Raw genomic sequence first — 15,775 nt, forward strand, 5'->3', positions numbered from 1 at the left:
CCATCATAGTGATTCTCAAGAGGATGTTCCATGAAGAATCAGAGTAGAAAGATTGGAGAGATGAGATAAAAGGGAAGATAGGAAAGTTGAAGCATGGACGAAGTATCAAAGAATTGAAAGACTACACCTTGATAGCGGGAGAACTATATAGGAGGCTATTCAGGGGGATCCTATCTAGATGTATTAGTGAAAAAAAAGGGAAGATGAGGTTAGAAGAATCACATAGCCAAGCTTGTGGGTTCGCAGAAAAGATCAGTCTATACAAAAGAATGCAGTGTATGGGGTACTACTAGCCAGATATGAATAGAGATGCTACAACTGTACTGGAAGAATGTCAAAAGTGTCGGCTTCTGGTGGACAAAGAAGAAAGTTATGCTATGTTTGTAACAGAAGATTGGAGGACCCCATTCATGGAATACTTGGCTCAAGGGATCCTGCCAATTGATAGGACACTAGCCCATCAACTTAGGAAGCTCGTTGTTAGGTACTTCCTGTAGAACGGGATCCTGTTCAAAAAAGGGTATAGTAGGGATCCCTTAATATGCCTGGGACCCATGGAAGCCAGAGAAGCAGTAAGATAAGTTCACTCCGGTGATTGCGGAAGCCACCCAGGGAAGAGGAGTCTCTACAGGCAGCTATTGCAGTTGGGGTACTACTAGATCACAATGAAAAGAGACTCTAAGAAGCTGGTTAAAACGTGTCATGCATGCAAGTACTCGGAGACACAATTCATACTCATTCAAATGTGTTGCAAGATATGATTACACCATGGCTTTTCCACACTTGGGGGCTCGATCTTATAGGACCCATAATCCCTCCCTCCAATGGCCATATATGGATTCTGACAGCCACAGAGTATTTTACAAAATGAGTAGAAGGCATTCCCTTGAAGAAGGCCAATGGAGCAGCTGTTGTAAACTTCATTCGAGAACACATCATTACACGGTTTGGGATACCTAGGAGATTGATCAGAGACAGTGGTACCCCGTTCATAAATAGGGACATGAAAAACCTAACTGAGGCATATCACATCAAGCATGGGAGGTCCACACCATATTACCCGCAAGGAAATGGCCAGGCCAAAGCTACCAACTGGGTGATACTAATAATCCTCAAGAAGATGGAGCATGAGTAAGGGGGGAAATTGAGTGCCCATCTGATGGATGTATTTTAGGCATGCAGAAGTTCCCTGAAAACAGCTACAAGATTTTCACTATTTTTCTTTATTTATGGGATAGAAGCCATTAGTCCAGTGGACAGGGGTGGAGCTACGTTTTACAATTGAGGGGCCATGGGCCCCCCAAAAATGCTCAAAAATTTATTATAGTTGCTAAAAAATAGGCTATACAGAATTGTTGAAAGAGTTGGCCCTTGCAAATGAAACTAACTGGGCCCCCCCATGTGTTCTTAACTACTTGTTTCATTCATATTTACTTAATTACTTTGACTTTTTTTCAGTCTTCCCTCCATCTCTCCTCCCCCCAACACATCAACAAGCCCACAACTTTTATAAGTTTTACTCACTTTTACTATGAGCTTCTCTTTTTAATATGTATTTTCCAATATTCTACTTTCTAGTACCTTCCCAAAGAACTCATCACTCAATGCAAATGTTCTCATACTCTTTACACTAAATCACTTCAATCTCTTTACAAAAATTCATTAGAGCATTGATGAGTGGGTCATATATACATAAATAGATGCATATATTTTTTGTGAATCAATATGATTATTTAGTCTTGACTGCCCCCCCCAAAGATAAATTTCTAGCTCCGCCCCTGCTAGTAAAGTTAGTCATCCCCACACCAAGAGTAGTACTTGAAGGAATCCAAGAGGACACAAATAGCATAAATAATGAGGGAAGATTAGCAGATCTGGAGGGTTTAGAAGAAGAGCGAGAAGTGGCAAGAAGGAGGTACCAGCAGAGAATGGCTAAGGCATATAGGCTGACAGTAACCCAAGAACCTTCACAGAAGGGCAGCTAGTGTTAAGAGCAGCGGAGCATGTAAGGAAGAATGTCCCAGAACCCTCCAAATTTGCCCTAAAATGGGAAGGGTCCTACATCATCAAGGAAGCCCACAATAGTGGATATTATTACCTCGCGAAGAAAGATGGGACTGCCTTAGCAGATCCCATAAAGTGAAAATGGCTGAAGCAAAACTATGCATGAAAAGAGAAAGGTTCCAATACACCGAGAATCCCTTTTGCCACTCTCCAATCTACTAAATGTCCCGTCACTCTTTTATGTTTTTTTTTTTCCGTTTTATTTTTCTTTGCCAAGAACTTTATTTAGTTGTTTCCCTTAGGAATCTATGATAGGAGGTCATTCTATGTTGAGACCCTTAATATCTTTTGTCATCAGCCTATGTTCTTTCTAGTGATTATGATGTATTTCAATGGAATCTTTTTTAAAGGGAGCCTCAAGTAAGATGTACAACTGTATTTAGATAATATTACATGACACAACCCAAATTTGGCTAAATTTGGGTTAGGTACCTAGGCCAGCACTAAAAAAAATAAAGAGAAAGAGAGACGAAATCTTAGCACATGACCCAGGACTCACACCACGATCAATCCAAGTACATGGTCTGGGACTTTGGGCAGGAATAAGTACCCCGAGGTACCTAGCCCAATACTTGCCCCAAAATAGGTCCACCTGATTCATGACCTAGGACTTGAAAAAAAAAAAAAAAAAAAAAAAAAAAAAAAAAAAAAAAGAAAAAGAAAGAAGAAGAAGAAGAAGAGGAAAACAGCATCCAATGTACCTAGCTCAGTACTTGTGTAGGGACACAATCACTAGGGTACCTGGTCCAAGACCTACCACAAGAATTTGTAGGAGCCATGGTCAAGGACTTAGTTAAAAAAAAAAATCAATAAATAAATATAAAAAAAACATAAAGCATAGATCCATTTATCACGCAAAGGCAGTCAAAAGTAGTTCCAAATAAGAGAGAGATAAAACTTATACATCTTAAATTGTCTGGAAAAAAAATGAAATAAACTTATACACCTTGTATTGCCAAAAGATTATATAAAAATAAAAATAAAAATAAAAAGAAAAGAAAAGAAAAGAAAAGAAGCTAAGATATAAGGCTAGCCAACAGAAAGCCTTCTGAGGGAATCGTAAGAACAATTGATTAAGAAAGAACCAGTTGCTTCTTGACTTTCAAATCTTACAATGCCTTGTAAGCACGTGCCAGAACTTCCTCAGTAGCTACAATTTCAACGTCAAGATCCTTAGAAGCCCTCTTCTGGAATAGTGTGTGGGCTAAAGACCGGAGGTACTCTAGCAAAAAGGACAAATTGAACTTGGTATTTATGAGATCCTACACGACTCCCCTCCATTCCAAAAGCCTTTCCTCGGATAACGAGTCGAGAAAGGAGGCCCATAAAGAAATCCACATGGCAGAAAGGAGCTCCATCAGGATGTTGCCCAGAAACATGCCTCCTTTGAACCCACTAGTGAAGTCCCCATGAGCTTTGAACAGTCCCTCCAAGAGTGGCAAGCCCTCAATAGGCACAGAGAATCACAGGAAGCTACCAAAGGGAGACCCAAAACGGTGAAAGCGGCTCGCAAGGAGGCTGTTGAACTCCAAAGAATCAAAACGAGCTAGGAAAGCAGGGAGCCCTGAACTAGAATCTAAGACAACCATCTTTGGGGCTTCCTCCATTGTTGTGTCTTCGCCTTCAGGAATTGGAGGACTTTCAAGTCTTTGGATGGTCTGGGGGATCCCTGTCTGAGCTTTAGTAGTCTGGGCTCTAGGAGCAAGTCCCTTAGCTTCTTCAGCAATAGAAAGCTCAAGTTCCTTGGTACCTGCGTCAGCACCTACTAGAATAGATAGAGTCATGGTAAAAAAAAAAAAAAAAAAAAAAAAAAAAAAGAGTGACGAAGAGAGGAGAGAAAGGGAAAGGCAAAGAACAGGTACCAGCCCCTTGTGGTAGAGATTCCTTTTGAGCCTGGGCAACCACTTCAGTCATCATGGGAGGTTCGTCCTCTTGTCCCTCTGACCTCTCAGAAGACTATGAAAGAACATAATGTACGTTAACAGAAGGGCGAAGAAATCTTGGCAAAATTGCTAAAGGAGGGGAGGGATGTCGAGGGCTTCCCCATCAAAAAAAGAGACAAGGAAGAAGGATGGGAAGAGAGAAAGGGAAGAAAATCACTGAGGAGCCCGGGGAGAAAATTGAACCAGGATACCTAGGGATTCCCAGGAGCTTGGGATTCTCGGGATGTGCGGCAAGGCTAGGTTGGGACTGAGACAGTTCAAGGGAGCATGCTCAAAAACATGTAGAACGAGGGTAGATATGTCCTTTCAGCCATCCAATGATGTAAAAAAGGATTAGAAGGCTTGGGAACCAACAACTCATAAATAAGGGTCTGGTACCTCGGGGAACCCAAGAAGATAGACCTTGAAGGAAGGTGGCTGGAGATCTTTCAGCCTAATAAAAAAGAATCATTCTATTTGGGAAAAATGAAAAAAGGGAAAGCAGCCAAAAGGTGGGTTTGAAAAGGTGGAATCTAGAAGTTTTGGAAAAAAAAAAAAAAAAAAAGATCAAAGGTCAACCCTCTAAGACCCCCTAGAACGAGAAAGTCGACTAGGGGCTTTTGAAGTGGGAATCTCAAAAGAGGGAAATAGTGAAGAATGAGGAAAGGACCAGCCACCAATGCTGCTGACATAACATTAGTTTTGGTACCCAGATGAGCAAATAGAGGGAATCAATGGTACCCTAGAAACCCTAGGATGGCACTATAAAAGGAGGGGCAGCCAATAGTGAAGGACATTCAGCAATAGTGAATTAGAGAGAAAAGATTCTTGAGAAAACCCCGTGAGAATTCAAAAAGAGAAAAAATAGGGAAAACACTGTCCAAAATCCTCAGCCACTAGAGAATACACTTGGATTCAAAGGGATTCAAACTTCACAAGTCTTAAAGGCCTGAGGAGTCATCCAAGTTTGTGATTTTTGAACTTATTTGGACCTTGTAATACATCCTAGTGAGCATGATGTATTAAAACTTAAGAAAATAATGAAACATCGCATATTATCCTAAGGATCTCTAATGTTTTACTTTGCTTTTCTTACTCATTATTTCATTCTTTACTATTCCTTTCTGTTCAATGCGTATATGTTTTCTGTATGTTAGTATGTATGTGTTGTAAGATTCGCGCTTTGTGCACCACTTGGTTAGAAATCAGCCTAATTTAGCTACGACGAACCAAGCTCAATCCCTTAAAGCATAAAGTATCAGGCCTAGGATCCTTGCTTCTTTACTTGGGCCTGTGTGCTGTTTCACCAAAAAAAAAAAGAACCCACACAAAAGTCAAGCAACTTTGCCATTTCATATATATAAGATCGTTTTTATAAAAATTTTAAGGATTAAAAAAAATAAAGTAAGAAATATTCAAGATTTTTTTAAAATTTTGGGTTGCCCTCCCCACCCTGGCCCCTTTGATCCTCTGCTACTATATCCACCTATGATATTATCCAATTACAATTTAATTTTACAACCTTTCAATTATTACATTTTACCCATAAGATGACTAAGATGAAATCAATAAAATCCCATCCAAATTAGAGTTTTAGATTTTATTTTAAAAATTTTAGGGTTGAAAATGTAGTAATTGAAAAGTTTGTGAGACTAAGTTGTGATACATGCAAACCAAAAGGGAATAAATAATTTGTTCACAAAATGAAAATTAGTTTCATTTTAGTCCAAATTACAGGGTGTTAAATATAATAATAAAAACTTTATGACCTAAATTATTATAAGGCCAAACCATATATAAATAAAAAGCAGTTTTCCAATTTCTTTTGAACTTTTTAGTCTAGCACTGTCCATGGGTCGGTTCGGGTCGGGTTTGTGCCTAACCTGGAACCGACTCGACGAAATCAGGTATTAGAAAAACTCACCCGTCGCCGACTGCCGGAGTAAACAGGTCGGACGGATCAGACTTCAACGGGTGGCGGACAGGTCGGTCGGCATCAAAGATCTGAGAAAACACGAGGAAACTGCAAGAAAATGTGAGAAAAACCTAGATCCGGCGAAAATCTGATCGGAATCTATGAGATTTCGTCAGGTCCGGCAGCAATCTCATTGGATTCGATGAGATTTCGTTAGATTTGATCAAAGTCTCACTGGATCTATGTGAAATATTGCCTGAATCCGGGTTTCTTCACCAAGATCTGAGTTTTTTTGTTGCCGAAATCTGGGTTTTTCTCGCCCGAATCTGGGTTTTTCGCTGGATTATGGGTTTTCTGCTGGTCGGTTCGGGTTTTTCGGGTTTTTGGGGGAGAGAAACTGAAACCAACCTGCCGGAGTTGATTTTTGGTGGATGAAATCTATTGTCGACCGCCCTAGTAGGTCGGGTCGGCCGGTTTCGGATCAGTTCCGATCGGGTCTCCGGGTGGGTCGGGTCACCGGGTATGTTTGGACAGCCCTACTTTAGTCTCATGCTTTTGTAAAGCAATTTCATGAAACTGAAAATCACTCTGCATTCAATTTTTGAAAGGAATGTGGAACAATTGTAACATTGAATTAAGTGTTATTGTTAATTTTTTAGAAACATCATTGAATTATTAAGTTAATACAAGCATTGCTTCAAGGATGAAACTAAAACCTACAAGTTATTTAGAAACAATATTAATTTGTTCTTAACTTTATTTAGCATCTTCATATAAAATAAAATAAATAAATAACTTTTCTCTTTTATGCTTAGCTGTAAATAACCTTGTCTTGAACTTTATTTTTGTCTCTCTAGTTTTCAAATTCAACCGCACACCACCTAACTAGAGATTTTTATTTTTATTTTATTTTTTTATATATATAGGATTTGAATTCAAGCTCTCTTCTATGTAATAATTGGGTAAATTTACTTACTCACAAGGCTCTTGGCCTAACTATTTGAAAGACTAAATAAAAAACTGCATAATCTAACCTTATCTAGTTTTCAATTTTGTTCCTACAGTTTTAATTTTTCCTTTTCAATTCAGTCATTTAAATTATATATTTTTTCAATGTAATTCTTCTGAAAAATGACGTAATTTTGCTGTTGGAGAGAGATCGACGGAAACACTAAATTCAAATGTAAATAAAGGAACTTGAATAATATATATATAGAAACAAAAATAAGAATAGATAAAAATTATAATTTAACTTTTATTATGGTTGTGTTCATCTTCAAATTACGATGTTACATTAAAAAGAATTAAGAAAATATCTTTAATATATAATTCATAATAATAATAAATTGAATGTTAAAATTAAATTGGTGTGGTTCCATGCTACACAACAGGTTTTTTGTTGTATTTGTTGTTGTGGTTGTTGTTGATTTGTCAAAGCACTAACATTGGGGTTGCAAATCCCCTCAATTACTATTTTAGCAACCAACAAGGTAAAAAGTAGCTACATCTGGGGTGGGTTTATTTTTATTTATTTTTATTTTTACCAACTGTAAAAAAGAAAAAAGATTATTTTATTTGCAAATATCTAATGGTGTGCTAGAGAGAGGAGAGATTTATAATATTTTATAGTGTAGTTATATTATTTAATTGTGTTGGTTGATATTATTTAATTGTGTTGTATGTAAAAATAAAAACCAGAATGTTGTGTGAGTTGTAAAATAGTAAAAAAGACAAAATAGGTTTTAAGAGTATAAAATAAAAATTGGTATGTATCTCCGAGTATTGGTGCTCTTATGTGGACAGTGTAGCATAGGGTACACCCCTTGCTCAGATTTTATTTTATTTTTCCATCATTTACTGGTAGAGTTTGTGCAGCTATTTTTCATTAAAAAAAAAAGAAAAAGAAAAAGGAAAAGAAAAAAAAGCAAGTGCAGTTTGATTAAGGGTTGGTACGCATGTTTAAACAACAGTTTTCAGTTTTTTTGGAAATATGTGTGGCTGAAAAATTGTATAAAAATACATATAATATTGTTTAAAAACTGAAAATATGTGTTTGAACTCATGTATCAAATGAGCCTAACTTCTATGAAAGACAATATTTCTCTTCTGTACAATAATACATAGCTTTCATTTTATTTCTCTCTACCATTCCGTAATCCGTAACATTTATTTTATTTATTGTGTAATTTATTTTTGTACTATTCTCTACCTATCTCTTTTCTTCTCTGTCTCTCAGCTTTGTATGCAAATAGTTTCTATTTCTGCGACAGGAAAGCTCTTTGAATACGCCAGCTCAAGGTTTCAATCTCTTTCTAACACTTCTTTCTACTTATAGAAAAACCCTTTTTATTTTCTAATTTTTTTGACTAGAGAGAGAAACCATTTTTTCTATCTATAGAAAAATATGTCATTGTCCATTCCTTGATCGCTTTGTTCATGCATTCACTATGATTTTGTGATTTCTAAGGTGTGTGTGAGAGAGTGAGAGATCCAACTGCTCAAAATAAAGATCCTTTTAAGAAAAATACTGAACAAACCGAATAAGTGATTTAAAAAATAGTACTATGTAACATCTAATCAAGAAAAGATAAAGTACTGCAAAATCTTATGGTTTCTGTCTAAAGAAAAGGGAAAGGAAAAAGAAAAAAAGAAATAAAAAAAGGAAAAAAAAAAAAAAAGAAAAAAAAAAAAAAAAGGAAAGAAAAATAAACAGTTTTTTTTTTTTGGTAAACCAAATAATAACAGCTTTCAATTCTTACCCTGAAGGGTTTAACGTATATATGTAGCTGCTGCTTGTTTTGCAGTTCTATAAGCGGGTTATTATGTCTTTGAATATTGCTAATTATTGCCTATTAATTAGCTTATAATCTAATGTTTTATTTACCCTGAGTTTTAGAGTTGCACTTGCTTATTGTAAAACTTCAATTAGCCGCTTCAACTCTGCCTTTAGTGTTTGTTTTCTCAAGAATAAAAAAAAAAACTCTTCATTTAATGCCTGATGGTCTTTGTACTTTTGCACTTCTACCTGATTAAACCCACTTTTGTTATCCTGACTAATCTATTCACAGCATTACTGTAAGAATTTCTTCATAAAATATCATGCAAATCTCAATGAAATTATATGACTCTAGCTTAGGAGCAACGTTAGAGATTATAATTTTTTGTTTAGAGTAACATATATCAATTGAAACACTTTTAGTTATGCATACATAAAATCTAATGCTAAAGATTCCAACACAAAAGTGAGCTCTGATCTCGTTAAATAAATTCTCTTCCTATCTTCTATAGTAATATCACATATGTACATGTTAAATCTACTTAGTTGTAGTGTTCTTCCACTAGCAAATAACACCATTAGGCTTACATTGCAAGTGTATGATGAAAGTTGAAATAGACAAATTGAAATTGTCAAGTAGTCTTGATTGAGAAAAATGAAACAAATTACTTTACTCTACATGAAATATATAAGCATTACAAGAACTATGACAACAACAAAAATAACTAAGCCTTACTCTTAGTTTAGAATCGGTTATGAATCCTAAAAAATAACTAAGCCTTATTCTCAAAACCTTTTGTTTACAGTCTTTTTTCCATTGGGGGGGGGGGGGTTCGTAGTTTCTTCATTGAGTCCAAATTCTTTCAATTAGTTGTAGAGGAAGGAGATCGTTATTTCTTGTTAAGGATTTTTGAGAGGGGCGAATTCTTTATGAGATCAGTTTTTATGGGCAAGAATGCAACACAACGGCTGATGTTTAACATTGAACACCTTATTGTTGGGGAGAATTCCAAACAGTTCTTTACTTTTAGAGAAGGTGACACTGCTTTTACTCTCCAATGGAGCTCCAACTCTTCTAGTCAGTTCTTGCTGTTGACTGAACTCAAAGCTAGTGGGTCTAGGAGGTCGCTTATTATATCGGAAAGCAAAGAGAGATTGGGTTGGAGGGCTTTTGGCCTTGAACTAAGAAAATTGCTGAACCCTTCTCAATATGTGGTGGTTGGAAATGGTCTTCCTAAATTCATTCCTCAGGTGCGGAGGTATAACTTGGAGGCTCAAAATTCTAGAACTTTTGCTGAAGTTGTGCAAGGCTTTCACGGAAGAACAGAGGATAGAAAACAGCTAAAGCAACTAGGATTCAAAGCCAAGGGGAAGATAACACAATTAGGAGAGGAGAAGATGGGGGTGAATCTAAGACTTATAGGTGCAAAAGTGGGGGATTTTCCGATGGGTTAGTCTGATAAGATGGAGGTGGTGGGAGGGGTTAGGAAGGAGTAACGCATTAATGAGGTGGTAGAGGTAGGTGAGCAAAATCTGGCAGATACTAGGATATGTTTCCCAAGCCTTAGTTTGAATTCAAAAGCTTATGTAAAGGGGAAGAGGAGTGGATTTAGGAGATCTTGCTGGACAGGGAGAGGTCTTGTCGTGGAGGTTGATGTGATTGGGAGGAGACGGGTTTCCTGAGATAGAAAGAAAGGAGGAGATACGAAGATCAGAGGGGATCCATGGGCAGTGGAATGGGAAGGCAATAAAGAAGCATTAAAGGCTCTTAAATGGGTTCCACGGGGAACCAAATAGGCTGTAATTAAGCTAGTTATGGGCCTAGGAACAAGCCCAGTGTTGGCTGACACAGGTGTGGGTCATTTTAATTCAGTTTTTTCAGGCCCAAGTCTATTTGAAGTGGGCGAGAGTTCTCTGACTAGAGTAGGAAAATCAGCCCAAGCTTCGTTGACAGTGGTGTGCCCCAAGGCCCTTCCCCAGTCCTTTGATCTTGAGCCAGGAGTGTCGGACCAGTGCGCAAAGCCTCCATTGGAGGCCGACGACCCTTTCTCCGCCGGAACCAGCTCCGATGAGCCCATGTTGCCTTTGGGCAAGGCTGATGGCCCCTCCTCCGCCAGAACTAGCTACGTTGAGCCTCCGTTACCATCGGGTAAGGCCGTCGGTCCCTTCTCCATCAGAACTAGCTCCGATGAGCCCATGTTGCCACCGGGTAAGTCAGATAAGGTGTTTTCGAGGTCATCGGTTGAATGTTTTTTATCTGATTTCTTTTTGAGCTTATCTCGGGCCGGGCTTGTGGTTTTGGGTGACAATGATAGGAATGAAGGTGGCTGGGACAGTTATGCCAACTTTAGGCCGAAAGATGTCCTTGAACTTAAGCAACTTAGTTTAGCAGTGTTACCCACGAAGGCACTATTTGTTGTCCTTGGGGCGAGTGCTTTGGCGGAGGAAGGATTGAATATTCCAGATATGGGTTTGGGTGGAGAGGATAGTTTATCAATACCTCTGTTGTCTATCACTCCCTTTGGGTTATCTTTGTCAACTAAGTTGAATTGTGGTAATGAGGCAGTGGAGTGTGTGAATATGTTGGATATTTCTAGATGGGTGAAGAACAGACTTCCTGGTTTTAGTAAACTGGTGGGGCTGCCTTTGAGTCGACATAAGAAGTTATGTATTGCTTTGTTACAAAAGATTGAAAGGGAGATGGAGGCTGCCAAAGTGTTGAACAGGAAAGTTACAGTTTCTAGAAAAGTTGTCATCTATAAGGATAAAGGGAAGAGAGAGCTGAGGAATTTGCAATCTTCGGTTAATTATGATGGTAGGTAGTGTGTTGGCTACTGAGCTAATTTATCAGTTGGGGATTTCATGTTTTTATGAATTTAAAAATTCTTTCTTGGAATGTTAGGGGTCTGAATGACTGTCGGAAACGTTCGATAGTGAAAATTTTATTGCATGAGTGGAAGTGTGATGTAATCTGCCTTCAAGAAACTAAGCTTATTGGCCTGGACAGACAGATGGTTAGCAGCCTGTGGAGTTGTCCTTTTGTGGATTGGGTGGCTTTAGATGCTGTCCAGACGGCCGGTGGGGTTTTGATGATGTGGGATAGTAGGGTTTTAGAGAGGTTAAAGTTTTTGGTGAATTCTTTTTCTGTGACTGTTTGGTGGCAAAGGGTGGGGGACGGCTTCAGTTGGGCGTGCTCTGGGGTTTATGGCCCAATTGATAACAATGCGAGGGGGCTAATGTGGGATGAGTTGGTTGGTGTTCAGCAATATTGGAACGTCCCTTGGTGTTGCATCGGGGATTTTAATATTATTCATTTTTCTAGTGAACGGTTGGGTAATTCTCATCTTACTCCGGCTATGGAGCTTTTTACAGAGTTCATTGAGGATCTTAATTTGATAGACTTGCCTTTGGAGGGAGGGAGCTATACTTGGTCTAGCGATTTAGATCAGCCTTCGATGTCTAGGATAGACAGAGTTTTGGTCTCTCCTGATTGGGTGGAGCATTATCTGGATGCGATCCAACGGATTTTACCTCGCCCTGTTTCAGACCATTTCCCAATTCTAGTGGACGTAGGGGGAATGGCGAGGGGGAAAAGTCCGTTTAGGTTTGAGAATATGTGGCTAAAGACGGATGGGTTTACTGATAGAGTTCATTCTTGGTGGAATCGACATTCTTTCTCTGGTACTCCTAGTTTTGTGTTTGCCAAAAAGCTGAAGGCTTTGAAAGAAGATATTGTTCAGTGGAATCGTTTGGAGTTTGGCCATGTCGAACGCAAAAAGACTTAATTATTAGAGGCTTTGAAATTCTTAGATGCCAAGGAAGGGGAGTTTGGCCTCTCTGATGCAGAGACATGTGAGAGAGCTGTGGTGAGATCTGAAGTAGAGAATCTTCTCTCCTTGGAAGAAATCTCTTGGAGACAGAAATCAAGGATGCTATGGATTAAGGAAGGAGATAATAATACTAAATTCTTCCATAAGAAGGCTAATTCCCGTAGAAGGTTTAATCATCTAAGTATTTTGGAGGTGGATGGGGTGATTTATGAGGAGGAATCTGAGGTGGCTGCTCAGGTAGTAAAATTTTATAAAAATTTGTATCAGGAGATAGAGGAGTGGAGGCCTTTTGTGGAAGGTTTGGAGTTTAATCAGATAGATGGGTCAGAGAGGGGTTGGCTTGAAAGGAGATTTGAGAATGAGGAGATCCTTCTAGCTGTTAATGAGTTGGCTAGAGATAAAGCTCCAGGTCCAGATGGTTTCTCTATGGCTTTTTTCCATCATTGTTGGAGAGTGGTGGAAAGTGATGTTCTAGTAGTTTTTGAGGAGTTTTATCATCATAGTAAGTTTGAGAAATCTTTGAACGCTACCTTTATAGCCCTTATTCCTAAGAAGAATGATGCTTCCAATATTAGAGATTTTAGGCCTATTAGCTTGGTGGGGAGCTTGTACAAGATCTTGTCTAAGGTTTTGGAAAATCGTTTAAAACTGGTCTTAGATCAATTGATTTCTGAGTCTTAGAATAGTTTTGTGGGAGGTAGACAGATTCTTGACTCAGTTCTTATTGCCAATGAGTGTGTTGATAGTTGAGCGAAGAGTAAGATCCCGGGGGTTATTTGTAAGCTAGACATTGAGAAAGCTTACGATCATGTGAATTGGGAGGCCCTTCTAGATCTTTTGAAGAGAATGGGCTTTGGGGAGAAGTGGTGTAGATGGATTCGCACTTGTATTTCTACTGGCCAGTTTTCTATTTTGATTAATGGGGCTTCGGCTGATTTTTTTGGGAGCACGAGGGGTCTGAGACAAGGGGACTCGCTATTTCCAATGTTGTTTTTGGTCATGATGGAGATCTTAAGTAGGATGTTGAGAAGAGTTGAAGGTGCTGGCTTGATCAGGGGTTTTAAGGCTGATGGAAGATGGGGTGAAGGGGAATGTGTCTCGCATCTTCTGTTTGCGGATGATACTATTCTATTCTATGATGCGGAAGTGGAGCAGATCCTTCATGTGCGGATGCTTCTCCTTTTTTTTCAGGCTGTGACAGGTTTGAAGGTTAATGTCTTGAAGAGTGAGATGGTTCCAATAGGGGAGGTTAATAATGTTCATACCTTGGCAGAGATTTTGGGTTGTCGGATTGGGTCTTTGCCTATGACCTATCTTGGTATGCCATTGGGGACTTCCCATAAGTCCCCTTCTATTTGGAATCCTATCTTGGAGAAAATTAATCGGAAGTTGGCCGAGTGGAAGAAGTTGTATTTGTCTAAAGGTGGAAGACTGACGCTACTTAAGAGTATGCTTTATAGCCTTCCTACTTACTATTTATCTCTTTTTACCATCCCTTCGCATGTGGCTAATAAGTTTGAGAAGATTCAGAGGGACTTCCTATGGGGGGATTCGAAGGTTCATTTGGTGGGGTGGGATAAGGTGTGTGCTCCTAAGGCTAATGGTGGTTTGGGGATAAGGAAATTAACTACTTTTAATAGAGCCTTACTAGGAAAATGGTTATGGCGGTTTGGGGTTGAGGAGAATTGTCTTTGGAGGAGGGTTGTAGCTTTGAAGTTTGGGGAAGAATTGGGGGGGGGGGGGGGGATGGTCTTCCAAGCTGGGTAGGGGTGTTCATGGGTGTGGTTTATGGAGAAGTATTTGAAAAGGTTGGGAGGTTTTTAGCAACTATATCCGGTTTGAGGTAGGGGTGGGGAATAGAGTGAATTTTTGGACAGATCAGTGGTGTGGGGACTTACCACTCCATCTATCCTTCCCGGTAGTGTATGGGATTGCCACTAATAAAGAGGCATCTGTGGCCTCGTCTCTCGAACGGTTGGGGACCGAGGCTTAGAGAAGCTGGAAGGTTCTTTTACTTAGGGATCCAAATGATTGGGAGGTAGGAGATGTGGATGAATTCCTTCATACCTTGGGTTCTAATTTACCTCAATCTGAGCAAGGAGACCGTATGATATGGAAATTGTCGAAGAAGGGGGATTTTGACATCCGTTCGTTCTACGATAAGCTCCGAAGTCCCTTGCCTATTATCTTTCCTTGGAAAGGTATTTGGAAGGTTAAGGCTCCTACGCACGTCTCTTTCTTTGTTTGGACTGCAACTTGGGAGAAGATTCTTACTGGGGACATTCTGCAGTGTAAAGGCTTTGATTTTGTTGACTGGTGCATTATGTGTCGTTGTAATGGGAAGACGGTGAATCATTTGCTTCTCCATTGTGAAAAAGCTTATCAGTTGTGGAGCTTGGTTTTTAGATCTTTTGGGATTTCTTGGGTCTTGCCAAGATTGGTTGCAGATACGCTTTTCGGTTGGTGGAATTGGTTTGGAAAGCACTCTTCTAGCATTTGGAATTTAGCTCCGTTGTGCCTAATGTGGTGTATTTGGAGGGAGCGAAATTGGCAAACTTTTGCGGACAGGGACAAATCCCATGACCAGTTGCTCATTTATTTTAGTGGTTCTCTCTTTAATTGGGCTAGGGCTTGGGGACTCACCTCTAGTGATTTTCTCCCATTGTTCCTTAGTTCTCTCCTTTGTAATTAGTTCTTTGTTGTTTTCCGTTTGTTTTCTTGTTTTTTTCTGTTTGTTTCTTTCTCTGTTTTCTCTGTTCTGCCTTATGTTTTCATGAGGTAGTTTCTTGAATATACATCTTTCTTACTTATCAAAAAAAAAAAAAAAAAAATTTAAGGATCGGTTATAGATTCTCAATGAACTAGTTAGGGTTGTTGGAAAAACATTGGTGGGTATTTCCCCACCTGCACTCTCAAACACTCATGCACCACTCAAAGAACGTGATTCACAATTTTTTCACACTTTCTAAAAATTGACAGATGCATGAGGTCTATATACTCCATGTCCAACCATAACTTTCTTTGTGTTTATTACATAACTCCAAAAAAAATCTCTATACATTCATTACATAAACTTGCCTCATTATTTTATGTATCTTCAACTAACTCATTTTCATAAATAAAATAGATTTTCATAACATAAATTAAGTTTAACTTTCAACACCTCCTCTTAAACTTAATTTTTGATCACCACAAATTAGGCTCGCATCTTGTAGAATGTGTCATAATTTAGTGGCTTGGTGAAGATATTTGCACCCTAATCATGTGA

At 38.8% G+C, this 15,775-nt stretch overlaps 1 protein-coding gene across 3 annotated transcripts in view; it reads left to right on the top strand.

Moving 5' to 3' along the window:
* Nucleotides 1-8,137: 8,137 nt before the first annotated feature.
* The window catches only part of LOC115968041 (MADS-box protein JOINTLESS-like), a 36,957-nt gene continuing 29,319 nt past the window's right edge, over nt 8,138-15,775 (top strand). For all 3 annotated transcript variants that reach the window (XM_031087239.1, XM_031087238.1, XM_031087240.1), the window contains exon 1: nt 8,138-8,199. The gene's annotated coding sequence lies outside the window, so the exon portion shown is untranslated. The remainder of the gene's footprint in view (nt 8,200-15,775) is intronic.

This window comes from Quercus lobata, chromosome 11 (assembly GCF_001633185.2).
Source record: "Quercus lobata isolate SW786 chromosome 11, ValleyOak3.0 Primary Assembly, whole genome shotgun sequence".
Classification (NCBI taxonomy): Eukaryota; Viridiplantae; Streptophyta; class Magnoliopsida; order Fagales; family Fagaceae; genus Quercus; species Quercus lobata.